This window comes from Leopardus geoffroyi, chromosome C3 (genome assembly GCF_018350155.1).
Source record: "Leopardus geoffroyi isolate Oge1 chromosome C3, O.geoffroyi_Oge1_pat1.0, whole genome shotgun sequence".
NCBI lineage: Eukaryota > Metazoa > Chordata > Mammalia > Carnivora > Felidae > Leopardus > Leopardus geoffroyi.
Window position 1 is genome coordinate 112,342,894 of NC_059338.1, and position 15,511 is coordinate 112,358,404.

The 15,511-nt window shown below is 43.8% G+C and overlaps 1 long non-coding RNA gene across 5 annotated transcripts in view; it reads left to right on the forward strand.

The window, feature by feature from the left end:
* LOC123585750 overlaps positions 1-15,511 on the forward strand; it is a 137,169-nt gene that overhangs the window by 119,941 nt on the left and 1,717 nt on the right. For 3 of the 5 annotated variants that reach the window (XR_006706400.1, XR_006706401.1, XR_006706397.1), the window contains one exon: positions 767-1,955. This is a non-coding gene — a long non-coding RNA (uncharacterized LOC123585750). Of the gene's footprint in view, positions 1-766; positions 1,956-10,559; positions 10,843-12,637; positions 15,040-15,511 lie in introns of those variants that run through there. The other 2 variants (XR_006706399.1, XR_006706398.1) reach the window with 2 other exon arrangements.

The window sequence follows — 15,511 nt, forward strand, 5'->3', positions numbered from 1 at the left end:
CTCAGTCGGTTGAGCACCCAACTCTTGATTTCAGCTCAGGTGATGATCTCATAGTTCGTGAGATCAAGCCCCATATCAGACTCGGTGCTGAAAGCCTGGAGCCTGTTTGGGATTCTCCCTCTTCCTCTCCCTCTTGTGTGAGTGCACACTCTCTTTCTCTCTCTCAAAATAAATAAATAAACATTAAAAAAAATGAATGCTAACCCATTTAGTTCTCATAGCAACTTTATAAGGTAGGTCCTATAATTGTCCCCATTTCACAGATGAGGAAAAAACGATGACACAGAGAAATTAAGTAACTTGCTCAATCAAGGTCACACAGCTATTAGTGGCAAAGCCAGGATTTGAACCCAGTTTGTCTTTAAACAGTGCAATCCTAATTACAAGGGCAATTCCTGAGAATTCCTCTTGAGAATTGAATTTTTTAAATGTACTTATTTTTGTAATTAGAAGCTCATTTTCCTTTAGCTTGACCTTTATGACCAATTTTAAAGATCACGTCTCTGTTCTCTAAATCTGTCTTGCATGCTATTGACTAAAAATCACTTAATCATTTTGAAAAATAACCTCTTTCATCTTTTCAGAAAACAGCTTTCCAGGAGAGCTTTCTCCCTGATGCTATCAGAGCCACTATTTTTCTTATTTAGCATTTGTCAAATGGCTGCAATTTGATACGTGAGGGAAGCAAGGTTGAGGTGACACTTGCCAGAAAAGAAATAATAGCTGGTTGGTTTCACAACTAACAACACCATTCTTCAATATTCAGGTGAGTCAGAATTTTTAAAAACATATGTGAAATACACATAAAGGACTAGAGAAATAGAAGTTATGGCTGTCTGCGCTCTTCATCCACGAGAACCCCGAAAACAGAAGCATTCCCACCAGCCTGATCCTGACATCACAGCAAGAACCTCCAAAGCCAGTCTTTGCCAAATCAGTAGGATAGAGAAGCAACCGCAGAGGAAAGGAAAGGACAACAATGACCCATACATTATTGCCCAAGTGCTTTTGAGCAAAGGCCTGTGGAGGCAAGATTGCACCAAACCTGTTACAGGAAATTAGATAACACGTATTGTTTGGAAGCTTCAGCTCTATCCTCCAATTCCATTAGCTATTCCTTGACTCTCAATCCTTTGGGGGTCAGGGCCACGTCAACTCCAGCGCTGGGGTCTCCAAGAAGAACTCAACTGACAGCTACGACTGCCCACCCAGCACCCGATCACTTGGACCCTAGGGCTGCAGGTCTAGGCAGGGCCCCCGAAGGCCCAGCTATGTGGCTGGTGTTCACTTGGTGGCTCATTTTTGCTCTGATATTTTGGGATCCCAATTAATGTTCATACCTTTTGAGACTTTATTATTTACTTCCAAAGAACAGTTTGTTTGTTTTTTAAGTTTTGGTTAGATACAGACTCCTCAAGGGCAGAAATTTCTGAATTATCTTTGTAATCCCAGGACTTGACATGTGGAAGCCAGCACAGAGGACAACAAAGAAAGAAAGGTAGCCAGTCTTCCCGAGAGACCTGGAGGGAACATTTTGATAGGTCTCCTTTCTTCTATAAATGTTTTTCCCAGGGGTGAGAATATAAAGTATGTACAATTTGCAATCCTACTTTTTGCTTTCAATTAATGTGATGCAGGCATTTTCCTGTGTGCTATCATCTGAATAATTGGGCCTCCCACCCCAGATTTACATGTTGAAAACTTGATGCTCTAGGTGGTAGTATTAGGAGGTGGGGCCTTTGGTCAGTAGGCCATGAGGGTGGAGCCTTCATAAATGGGATTAGTGTTCTTATAAAAGAATCCCCAGACAGCTTGCTTCCCTCTTTTACAATGTGAAGATATCACAAGTGTGCGACCTGAAGAGGACCCTTACCCGACCATGCTGGCACCCTGATCTTGGACTTCCAGCCTCCAGAACTGTAAGAAATAAATTTCCGTTGTTTATAAACAACCTAGTCTTGGGGCGCCTGGGTGGCTCAGTCAGTTATGCGTCCAACTTGCATCCAGCTTTGGCTCAGGTCATGATCTTGCAGTTCGATTCGTGAGTTCGAGCCCCGCATCGGGTTCTGTGCTGACAGCTCAGAGCCTGGAGCCTGCTTCAGATTCTGTGTCTCCCTGTCTCTCTCTGCCCCTCCCTTGCTCATGCTCTGTCTCTCTCTCTCTCTCAAAAATAAATAAACGTTAAAAAAATTTTTTAAACAGCCTAGTCTCTGGTATTTTCTTACAGCAACCCAAATGCACTAAGATACTGGGTTCCCATAAATTCTTCCCATTTGTGTGTGTGTGTGCATGTGGTGTGCATGTGATTAATATTAACATTTGTGTGAATGTACCAAAATTTTCTAAGCCATTTTTTTGGTGTTCAGCATTTGGATTATTTCCTCTTACTGTTGTAAATAAAACTGTGGCCAGCTCTTTCATCTGCAATGTGGCTTAGTTTCTTAGGATTCTCTAAACTGGAATTGCCGGGTTAAAGGGAATAAACAGCTTTTGCTAATTTGATAGTTTAAAACACGTCATCTTGTGGTTTCAGTCTGTATTTCTTTCCTTGCTAATGGTGCCAGACATTTTTCTCTATCTTTGTTTACTAGCTATAGTTCCTCCTTTGTGAATTGTCTGTTTGTGTCCTTTGTCCATTTGCCTATCAGGGTCTTAATGTTCTTCTTATCAATTTGCATGAGTTTTTTTCCATTTAAAAAAATTTTTTTAAGTTTATTAATTTATTTTAAGAGACACAGAGACAGAGAGCATGAATGGCGGGGGAGGGGCAGAGGGAGAAGAAGAAAGAGAATCCTAAGCAGGCTCTGTGTCAGCAGCACAAAGCCTGATGCAGTACTCGATCTCATGAACCGTGAGATCATGACCTGAGCCGAAATCAAGAGCTGGCCACTCAACCGACTGAACCACCCAGGTGCCCCAAGTTTTTTTTCCATTTTAAAGATTCTAAACCTTATCATATTTTCTGAAAACAATTTCCCTCTTTCTGTGGCCTGGGTTTTAATGCTATAGTGTTTGTTTATTGATATAGAGATTTTCTACTTTGTATAACTTAATAAGTGCTTTTCCCCTGTACTTCTATTGTTTCTCACATTGAAATTCTTGAAAGAGGGTCATATGGGTGGCTCTGTCAGATGAGCATCAAACTCTTGATTTTGGCTCAGGTCATGATCTCATGGTTCATGGGTTTGAGCCCCATGTCAGGCTCCATGCTAACAGTGCAGAACCTGGTTGGGATTCTCTCCCTCCCCCTCTTTCTGTCCCTCCCCCGCTCTATCTCTATCTCAATATACATAAATAAACTTTTATTTTTTTCAACGTTTATTTATTTTTGGGACAGAGAGAGACAGAGCATGAACGGGGGAGGGGCAGAGAGAGAGGGAGACACAGAATCGGAAACAGGCTCCAGGCTCTGAGCCATCAGCCCAAAGCCTGACGCGGGGCTCGAACTCACGGACCGCGAGATAGTGACCTGGCTGAAGTCGGACGCTTAACCGACTGCGCCACCCAGGCGCCCCTAAATAAACTTTTAAAAAAGAAGAAATTCTTGGAAGAGAAGCTCATACCCAGGTTGCTTTTTTAAACTCCACTGTTTTCCAGAATCCACCATCATCCAGCTGTTGAGTCTAGGACTCTTTCCAAGCTGTTCTCTGTAAATTCACCAATGATCTTCTACGACCTTTGAAATCTTATGGCCCCCACGTGACCTGGAAGCATCTGGAAGGTGGAGAGCATCTCTCCCCGTGACCTCCAAGGTGGACCCTGTTGATTTTACCTCCCTAGCATTATCTGCTGTTTCTCATGGGCTGCTCCTTCTCAGTCCCCTTCACCAGACCCTCCTTATCCTCCTAATCCTCCTAATCCTCCCATTTCCAAAGGTTCTGAGAGATGTCTCCTCTTGTTCATTAAGTCTTATTCCCCAGGTGATTAATCTCATTTAGTCCTTGGCTATAAATGCCAACTCCATGCTGGTGACTCCCAAATTTCCATTGCCGACCGGGACCTCACCCCTCAACTCCATACTCCCAACTTCCTCTGCACCATCTCTACTAGGATATTTAACAGGCATCTCAAACTTCACACGTGGCCACAAGACCAAAGTCAAATCTTTGATTTACTCTCCTAGACTTGTCCTCCCTATCCCAGCAAAAGGCAACTTCAACCTTATAGATACACTAAAAACTTTGGAGTTATCTTTGACTCCACTCTGTCATACCCCAAATCTCCAGTCTATTAGAAAATCTTATCAAATGTATCTGGAATCCAATCACTTTTCACTTCCACCCAATCCAAGATCTGTCACCTGGGCTACTGCAGTAGAATCTCAACTGGTCTTCCTGCTTTCTCTCTTGGTCCTTTCACCATCTGTTCCCCATACCACAGCCTTTTAAAAGGTGTCACAGCACGGCTTGGAACCTTCCAATAAAGTCTTTACCACATCCCGTAAGTCGGCACATAATCTGTCTCCCACCTCACCTTTTTGACTATTTTCTCCTTTGCTTACTCTGCTCCAGCCAACTTGGTTGTATGATTCAGTCAAGATAACCAAGCATGCTCCTGTCTCAGGAGGTTTGCACCTGTTCTGCACTCTACCTGAAATGCTCTTCCACAGATACCCTTGCTGCCTCGTCTGCTTCAGTCTCTACTCAAATGTCATCTCATGAAAGAGGCCTTCCTTTACTCTGCTTTATTTTTCTCCATAGCGCTTGTTGTCACTTACATATGATGTATATATTGTTTATTGTCTCTCTCCACTGACTAGAATATAGCTCTATGGTAGAAACCTTAAAGTGGTTTCCCATGATCCTGACCTCCCAGTATTCCTGCCCTTAGATAATCCCCTCCCCTTGAGTGTGAGCGGAACTTAGTGACTTATTTCAAAACAAACAGAATGTGGAAAAAGTGATTGGACATCACTTCTAAGATTAAGTTACAAAAGACTAACTGCTATCCTGCTTCTTGACCTCTAGCCCATTGGAAAGGCCCACACTGCAATGAGTTGATGTCTCTGGCCAACAGCCAGGAAGACATGAGGCTAACAACTACATTGAGTGAGCTGGGAAATAGATCCTCTTCTAGCAGACCTTGAGATGACTATGGCCTTATGTGAGACTTCAAGTCAGAGGCACCCAGAGTCCCCAAGTCATGCCCAAATTCCTGATCCACAGAAACATAATAATAATAAATATTATTATTTAAATAATAATAATAAATGTTTGTTTTAAGCCCTGGGTTTTGGAGAAATGTGTCACACAGCAGTAGCTGACTAAACAAGATCCAATGGAGCAGGATTACTATTTGTTTTATTCACATTATCCCCGACATCTAGAAAAGGCACACAGTAGTTACTTAGGATTTTTCTGAATGAATGAATGAATTTCAGTTGTGCTGGGAAGACGGTCTGTTTTGCTCAGGACAGTGAGGTATGCCTATGTGAGTACCAGAAACTACTTCAGCCACTTAATTACCATTTGTTAAGCCATCCTGAATGCAAGGCCAATACAGAGGGGGCAGAGCCAAGAAAATACATTTGCAGAGTCAGAGACCCAGGGAACACACCTGGCCTACCTGGGAAATTTTTTGGTTACTTGAGCAAAGTTTAAACTAGCTTGGGCTGAGTTCTCAATTCTTTGAAATGAAAAGCATCCTAACTATTACAGTTTTTATAGCATCATTCTCTCCCCTGCCCCAAAATATTCTTTATTTTTTTTCTTTCCTCTGCCTACCCCCTTAATGGCAGAGATTACAGTTGTGTATGCAGTTTCCATTCTCCCTTCTTCTCTATCAAGAGAACGTGATTTGGTTAAAGGAATAAGGGGCCTAGCTAAAGAACTACATTTCCCAGCCTCCTTTGAAGATAAGGCATGTGACTGAGTTCTGGCTACTGTAAGCAAACATTACGGGGTGGGTCTTCTGGAAAGACCTTCTTTTTTTTTTTTTTTAATTTTTTTTTTTTCAACGTTTATTTTTGGGACAGAGAGAGACAGAGCATGAACGGGGGAGGGGCAGAGAGAGAGGGGGACACAGAATCGGAAACAGGCTCCAGACTCTGAGCCATCAGCCCAGAGCCCGACGCAGGGCTCGAACTCATGGACCGCGAGATCGTGACCTGGCTGAAGTCGGATGCTTAACCGACTGCGCCACCCAGGCGCCCTGGAAAGACATTCTTAAAAGAGGCTCACTTGTCTGTCCTCTTCCGCTCTCCTGCTGCCTGAAATGTGATGGTGGGACCTGATGTGGCCATTTTATGATTGAAGCAAATTTGAGGATGAAACACACACACACTAAATATGGTGGAAGAAAAGAGAGGGCCTATGTCTCTAATGAAGCCAACATACTAACCCTGAGAACCCCACCTCAGAACTTCTGTGATGAGAGAAATACAAATCCTAATCTTGTTTTTTCTGTTCTCTATAGCATAGCTGACATAACCCTTAAATATGAACTTCCCCAGAATCTGTCCTTGTCTTCTCTTTTCATGCACACACCTTTCCCAGCTGACCTCATCTGCTCCCATGACTTCAAGAATCTCCATGACTTCTATGTAATAAAGACTCCCAAACTGATGCCTGTGCCTCCTGCCAGTTTTCCAGACTCCAGACCCAGAGTCACAAGTGACTCCTGATATCGCCACTGGATGGCACTTTAGAAGCATTCGGGGGATCGCATGGATTGTGGTGTCAGGTAGATATCTTTTCCAGTCCTGACTCCACAACTCTGAGTAACCTGGAGTGAGCAACGGCATCTCTGAGCCTTAGTTTTCTTACCTGTGAAATGAACATAGTAATACTACTTCATAGGGTTTTTTTGAAACAAATATATGTAAAACAGTGCTTGTCATATAACCAGCCCTAAATACCTGTAATTCTCTCCTTCCTGTCACCCATCTCCACCCCCTACCCATGTCCATTCTCTTCTTCTTACCTTCAGGTACATGTCTTCACCAACTACCCAGTCTCCCAAGATAGAAATCTTGGAATCTTCTTCAGCTTCTGTCGGTCCCCATCCTTCCCTCATAGCCAATCAGTGACCAGATTCTGTTGATTTTATCCTACAACTGTGATCGTGCTCTTCTATCTCCAGTGTTACTCTTACCAGCCCTTACCTGGCTTCTTTCTGTGGCCAACCATAGGCTCTTCACAACGCAATCTTCCACCTTTCTATCAGAGTTGTCCTTTGGGAAACAAAACACAAAACAAAACAGGATCTTGTCTCTGCATAGCTTATGGACCTTTCCTGAGTTTTGTTGCCTACAGAATAAAATCCAGATTCAAGAAACGGTCATCTGAAGCTGTCCCATCGCATCCCATTCAGCTTCTTGCTCCTCTCTCCCCAGGAACTCACCATTCTCCAGACATATTAGGCCATTTCCTGACTCTGTCTTCACAGCTTTTGGGATGTGTATGTTCCACCCTTGATCCTTTAAACCACACCGTCACCATCAATAGGTGGCCCAATAACAGTTTGAAAGTTTAAAACGTTACTCCCTGCACTTCCCCCTTTTCCTCCACCCATTCTAAAAGAATCTGTTCTTAGTCTCAGGGGAGGTTAGGCAGGTGGACAGCAGAGTTGGCCTGGAGACACTGCCCTCCTGGCTTGCATTTCCCAAGCCCTAAGCCCGCTGAGCTGAATAGGTGAGAGTGTGCCCCTGGAGGAAGCAGGGCCAGAGGGAGGTATTTCCCTAAAACCAAGATGAGATGCCTGGGCCTGGGGAGAGGAAAGAGGTCTCTGGGACCCACCAGCATCAGGGAACCTGTGCCCTGCTTTCTAGATGCACCAAAAGGTATAGCAGGCACTTGGTGGGATTACCCATGATACACCGAGAAGAGATTCTACAGCCAGGGTTTTGTGTCATTGAGACAGTGGTGCAGGGCCCTGCAGGCTGAATAGCACACCAGGATTTTAGCACAGCCATGGGTGTGTGGGGAAGCCCCAGGAAGGACTAAGATTAATTTCATACAAGCCTAATAAGATAGGGCCTGGGGCTGAAATGAAGCTGAATGATAAGAAATGAAATGGGGTATTTAGTGCTCAGAATTTCTTACTTCCTTGAGAAGCAAGCCTTGACCCATCTTCTTGGGCTCCTGCCCTGCCCCTCCCCACTTGCCCTGTGATCTCTTGCTCTTGTCTTTCTGCCCCAGATTTCTGGCTCCCTAGACCTGTTGTCAGGGGTTTTGGCCAACCCTCACAACTTCCCTCCTGGTTCTTTGGACTTTGAGCTTCCTGCAGAGCTATTGACTCTGCCAGCAGCTTGTTCCAGCATGCCCCCACCCAGCTAGGCCAGCCTCTGGCCCTGAAGGATAGGGGTGAGAAGGGACACAAGCCCAGAAAGCTTTTTTTCTCTTCTCTACCTGGCAGAACTTTACTTATCCTTCAGGGCTTTGCTCAGATGTCACCTCCTGGGAGCCTCCCCTGACCTCCCTAGGCAGGGTTCCTTCTCTGGATTTCACAGCATCTTGCTCATACCTCTGTGCTTGTCACAATGTATTATTATTCATGTATTTACCCTGTGGCTTTTTCACCTGGAGTATGAACATTTTGGGGATAAGAACCATGTCTCATTCACCTGGCACAGTGTCAGCTGAAGAACAAGGCCTCACAAATGCTTGTTAAACGTCATTTCTCATGCGGTCCCCTAGACTCTCATGCACCATTCTATCCCATTCCTCTGTATTGGGTAGGGATGCATCTGGCTGCAAGTAACAGAGAACCTGACTACAGTGGCCTAAATAGAGATTTATTTTTCTCACACAGAAACAAGTCTATAGGTAAGCAACTCAGAACTGTCAGACACAAAGCTGCTTCATATCTTTCTATCCTGCTGGGTTTTGTTTTTTTTTTAAGTTTATTTATTTATTTTGAGAGAGAGAGAGCAGGGGAGGGGCAGAGAGAGGGAGAGAGAGAATCTCAAGAAGGCTCAGTGTTCTCAGCACGGAGCATAGAGCCTGACTCAGGGCTCAAACTCACAAACTGTGACATCATGACCTGAGCCGAAATCAAGAGTCAGACACTTAACTGACTGAGCCACCCAGCATCCCTATCCTGCTGGTTTTAATGTGTTGGTCCTAAGATGACTACTTTACCTCTGAGCATCACATATCAGTTCTAAGCAGGAAGAATTAGGAAGGGTGAAGAGCCAAGTATAACCCTTTGCATCAGGAAAACACAGGTTTTCCCAGAAAACTTCTGCTTATATCTTATTGTCCAGAACTGTGTCACATGACCACCCCAAGCTGCAAGGAAAACTGAGAAGGGAGGGGTAGGTAAGGGAGAAAGTGGAGGAGCAAGGGTGTGAATGAGAACATCCTTGGGCCCAACCCCAGGCCTATGGAATCACAAATGCTGGAGGTGGAGCCCAGCATTCTGTGCTGTAATGAGCCTCTGAATGATTCCCATTCAGCTGAAGTTGGAGAACCCTAGTCCTATATTATGGCCAGTTGTATGGTAAGGAAAAAGTCCTAGACTGGAATTGAAATCGCCCTTTTTTTCTTTTTAATGTTTATTTATTTTAGAGAGAGAGCAAGCGAGCAGGGGAGGGGCAAAGACAGAGGGACAGAGGATCCAAAGACACAGGCTCCATGCTGACAGCAGAGAGTTTGATTTGGAGCTCAAACTCACAAACTGTCAGATCATGACCTGAGCCGAAGTCAGACACTTAACGACTGAGCCACCCAGGTCCCTCGCCCATTTTTTAAATATAATTTTTGCTACAGGGCAGCCAGGAGACCACAGTTTTCTGATCTATAAAATGGGAATAATAAAGGTTGTCCCAACTTTATTCACTGAATTGTTGTGAAGACCAATTTAAATATTGCAGATGAGGGGCACCTGGGTGGTTCTGTCAGTTAAACATCTGACTCTTGATTTCGGCTCAGGTCATGATCTCATGGTCTGTGAACTGGAGCCCGGCATCGGGCTCTGCATTAATGGTACAGAACCTGTTTGAGATTCTCTCTCTCCCTCTCTCTCTGCCCCTCCCCTGCTCGTGCCCCTCCCCTCTCTCTCTCTCTCAAAATAAAAAAAAAAAAAAAACCTTTAAAAAATAAAATAAATATTGCAGATGAAAACATACTGAAAAATGTAAGTCATGGGACAACGGTACTGATTTTGGAAATTTAGAAGTTCTGAGTTCAGTTTATGTAACTGATGTATTCAGCAGAGTAGAAAAGCCTGGGAAAAGCAAAACTATCTGTACAAAGTATGAAGAGATCAAAAAATTACGACAGTAAAGGACGAAAATAGAAATTGAAACCACAGACGTTCAAAATACACTGTTATCAAAAACAAATGTTTGCATCAGCCCCAGTTGTTGCTGCTACAGGTGGTTTCCATGAGAGGAACGAGGACATTCGTGGTTTCAAAACAAACACTTTGGAGGATAATGAGATGGAGTATTTAAGGGAAAGGGTTGGTAAGAAGATATGAGACAAATGTAAGGGATTTGGTGTTCTACCATTTGGATTAAAAATACTGAGATGCCATTGTCTGAGCACCAAGTAGATTGTCCGTCCCTCACTGTAGGAAAACCTGCTCATTCAGTTCCATGTTTATTCATTCCACAGCAGTCACCCATGCAACCAACACTGTATTTCATCAGTGAATTGGGATGGTTCATCAGCTGCTCACTAGGCCCCAGGGAAGTCACAGAGTGATATTTGCCTTCAGATAAACTCCTTAGGTTGGGTTATTGCTGTGACTGAAATAGCAGAGCCATCCCAACAGCGGGAGATTGACCTGTCCGCTGAAGTGAAAACCACAGTGTCAAGAATGAAGTGTTGACAAAACAAAAAACATACACTGAAAGACAAGGACTTGTACACTACAAATGGGTGGATTCTGTAACAGGTGAGTTGTAGCTCAATAAAGAAGAAAAGAAAGAAAAAGAAGAAAGAAAGAAAGAAAGAAAGAAAGAAAGAAAGAAAGAAAGAAAGAGAGAAAGGAAAGGAAGGAAGAAAAGGAAGGAAGGAAGGAAGGAAGGAAGGAAGGAAGGAAGGAAGGAAGGAAGGAAGGTAGGTAGCAAAAGAGAATGAAGTGTTTACAGGCAGAGATCCTGTGACTGGGAGGCTGTGCAGCCACTAAGAGACACTGTGTGGTGTGTGTGTGTGTGTGTGTGTGTGTGTGTGTGTGTGTGTGTGTGTATGTGTTAAATTTGTCCGTACAAAATGTGAGGCCAAGGTTTATTTACTGATTGATTTGTTTAACATCTGGGCTCCAGCATGCAAGTGCTATGATAAGAGAGTTTGTAGAAGCAAAATCACAAAGCCACATGCTTCTTGGCTCTGGTGAAAGAGGGTAGCAATCTGCATACGGAAAGCTGATGATGTAACTGTCTGAAACTGGTGGTGACCTGAAGCCAAGCTTAGTCCAGATAAATAGGCCAATTCCAGGGCACAGATCAGAAATATCCAACCACTTTGGGGACTGGACTTCCTGAGGGTGTTTTCGTTCATCAATCAGTCAAATAGAGCCTCACCCGTTTCTCCTCCTTCCCCTTCTGTGAACCCCTCACAACCTCCCTCACCCCTGCAAGTGGTAATAGGTGGCCAGGACAGCTATAATTCCATATGTGAACACATTTCCTTTGTTGTGTTACTCTCCTTCCTTCCTAGGGGATTGTTCTGGTTATTGCTGCTCCCAAGAACAGGTATTGAAATGTAGTCAGTGGGACAGTGTGTTTTGGGGTTAAGATCCTTGGGATCAAGTGCAAGCCCTACCCTTCACAAGTTAGTGACCTGGATAAGTCATTTAACACCTTTTGATCCCATCCCTTCTCTGGTATTCAAGAACTTTGCTTCTGAAATAACCCCCTCTCTCCTGCAGCCACAGTCTCAGATTCTCTATCGTGCCGTTCTCACCAGCAATACCAGCGACTGGAACTTCTCCCGTAGTAAAAATCCAAAATAAATACAAAACCTCCCTGTCTCCCCATTTGGAGAGAATGTCTTTAGTTCCACCTTAATCCTTTGTTCTGTTCTCCTTCACAACAAAATTCCTAAAAAAGAATTGCTTAGGGGCACCTGGGTGGCTCGGTTGGTTGACTGTCTGACTCTTGATTTTGGCTCAGGTCATGATCCCGAGAGTGGTGGGATCCAGCCCTGGATCAGGCTCTGTGTGAGAGTGCAGCCTGATTAAGATTCTCTCTCTCTCTCTCTCTCTCTCTCTCTCTCTCTCTCTCAGGGCACCTGGGTGGCTCAGTCCCTTAAGTGCCCACTTTTAATTTCGGCTCAGGTCATGAAGTGGTTCGTGAGACTGAGCCCCACGTCAGGCTCTGCACTCACAGCACGGAGCCTACTTGGGATTCTCTCTCTCCCTCTCTCTCTCTCCCTCCCTCTCTCCTTCTCTCTCTCTCAAATAAACTTTAAAAAAAAGATTCTCTCTCTCTTCCTCTGCCTCCGTACCCTGCTCACGCTATTATATAAAATAATTAAAAAAAAAAAAAAAAGAATTGCTTAGTGTACAGGCTGAATTGTGTGTGACCTCCCCCCCCCCCCACCGCAACCCCAAAATTAATATGTGGAAGCCCTAGCCCTCAGCACCTCAGAAGGTGATTATATTTGTAGACAAGGCCTTTAAAGAGGTTTAGGTTAAACCAAGACAGTCTGATTGGGCCCAATCCCAATCTGACTGCCATCTTTACCAGAAGAAACTAGGACGCAGACAACACAGAAGGAAGTCCATGCAAGGACACAGGGAGAAGGCAGCCATCTGCAAGTCACGGAAAGAGGCCTCAGGAGAAACCAATCCTTCAACACCTTGATCTTGGACTTCCAGCTTCCAGAACCGTGAGAAAATAAATGCCTGGTGTTTAAGTCACGCTTCTGCAACACTGTGTTATGGTAGCCACAGCAAACTGATACTCTTAGCACCACTGACCACCATCTTGCTGGAGCCAGAGACCATTTGACTGTCCTTAATCATATTTGGCTTCTCCACACTCAGTCCCCATTTCCTTTCTAAAGGCATTTTTGGCATTTAGATTCCAGGTTACCTCACTCTAATTTTTCTCTCACCTAATCAGCTGCTACTTCTCAGTCTTCTCCGCTAATATTCCTTATCCTTCTTTCTTCTAAATATCAGAGCCCTAGGCCCAGGCCTCAGCCTTCTCTGTTCAGATCCTCTCTCTGGTCATTCCATCCAATTCTGTGGCTTTAAATATTATTTAAAAGCTGGTAAGTCACACATTTATGTTACCAGCCCCTACCTGTGCCTTTAGCTCTGTGCTCAAATATGCAATTGCCCACAAGAATATGCAATTGCCCCCTAGATTTCCAAAGAGCATCTCAAACTCAACATGTCTGAAACTCTAATGGCCCATCACATTTAGAATGAAATCCAAACTTCTCATCCCTGCTTGCACGTTTCCTCATGACCTTTCTGACCTCATCTTCCACTGCCCTCCTCCCTCACCACCCTCCAGCCACACTGCTGGCCCTCTATGCACACACTTACTGTTCCTTCTGCCTCTACTACTAGTCACTGGATAGAGCCTCACAGAGCTTACTTACTCCTTTACATCATTCAGGGCTTGGCTCAAAATTCACCTTCTCGACCCACTGTCTCACATATCACTCTCCTAAAGGTTGTAGAACTCAGTACTCTCAGGTTACCCTTATAACATTTTAATAACCTCATACTATAGTGTCAAGCATTATATTAAATGCTTTATATGCATGATCTCATTTAATCCTCAGGACCACCTAGTAGAGACAATCTTATCTCCACTTGCAAATGAAAAAACTAAGGCTAAGAGAGGTCAGATCCAAGGTCATAGAGCTTGCACTAAGGTCTGATTCCAAAACTAGCACTCTTAACCATTAGAAACAGCTGCTTCTCACTTTAAATGCTATTCTTAATTATGGACGGTATGGCCTCCAGGCTTGATTGGTTTCAGTTGCACTTGTGTTTGAGGAGGTAAAGTAACTCAGGGGTATCGGTGTGTGTTGGGGAGGGCTTATTTTCCAAACTGTGGCTTTAAACGTTCAGATAATACAAAATGCAGGTTAAGTAGGGACAAATTCAAACATGGGTCTAGACCTCTGTGGCTTGCTTGTATAGACTTATTAAAGAAGATGAGAGCATTTTGTCCTTAACCTTGTTGGGTTTTTTTAGGCTCAAGTTCTGAGAAGCTATTAAAGCTTTTAAGCTTTAGATTTTTCCTTTAAAAAAAAAAAATCCTATTTCCACAAGGTGATTAGAAACAAAACCCTTACAATAAAGTCCTTAGAAAAAGGTCTGTGTGCTGGTGAAAACAAATATTTATCGAACACCTAATGTCCCAAACGCTTTACTGATTTCATTGTCTCTCCAAGTTGGTATTATTTTCCTGCTCTTCCAGTTGAGGACACTGAGGGACTCAGAAGGTAAGTAATGTCCCCATACGGAGCAGGAACCCCCCAGTTTCCTCCTCTTGCTTACCACATGCTCCAAAGTGGTTTTGCCTTCCCAGCATGCAATGTAATTGATTACCTGAGGCCCATTCCATGACTCCTGTTCTCCGGGCTCTGAAATTTAGTTCCATGCTATGGTAAACATGAAAAGTTACTTCCTAGGGACCTATGTGCCTTTCTGGAAGTGTTGCAGAAACCCAAAAGACTGCAAAGGAATTTAAAGTTCTCATAGATCTGTGGGTCTGCTCAGGTAACCAACAGATACCAGATCACACCCAATTCTCAGTTGACACTGTTTCGTTCAAGAACAGTGCTGTTCCTCGAGCACAAAAACTCTTCTGCCTCCAGCCTTTGCCGTGGCTCTTCTGGCTGCCTAGGCTACCCTTTCCCCTCATGTCTGCCCTCCTGTTCTGGCTGCTCAAGTGCTACCTCATCAAAGAAGCCTGCCTGACCATCCTATGTCCCCACCAGCCTCTCTAACCCTTTACCCAGCTTTGGTTTTCTTTGCAGCACTCATTACATTATATATTTACTTGCTTATTGTTTCTCTTCCACTAGGTGGAAACTTCTTGATGGCTGAGACTTTGTTTTGTTCACTACTGAGTCTCTGGTGCCTGGCATAAACTAGGTGCTCATTAAATAATTATTGGAGGAATGAATGGATTCTGTGAATACAATAGACCTGAATGAATGGGTGGATGGGGCTTAACCACTACAGGTCTATATATTTATGTGTTCCCTCTTCCTGAGCTACAAAGGGAAAGAAATGGCTACTCCTACCAAAGAGGACTAAAGCGGAAGAGGCCCCAAAAGAACAGAAACCAAAAACCCTCCTGCCTCAGATTATCAACATGCTTAGGTCTTTTGCGAAAGCCATGAACAATCTGGACATTTAAGAACATAAATTAATCTTGCAAAATGTAGTAGATATTTAAGGTAGTTAATTCCAGCAAAAAGAATAACCCAAAAACAAGTTTCCTTAAATTAGGAAGACTATGTAAGTGGTGTATAGCTTATGTAAGTACCAATCATATTATCTGCATCATCCTTTTAAGAAGAGCAGAAAGACACATTCTACTCAAGCTGTCCCCATAATAGAGCAATTCATGGCTACAGACCCCACCCGG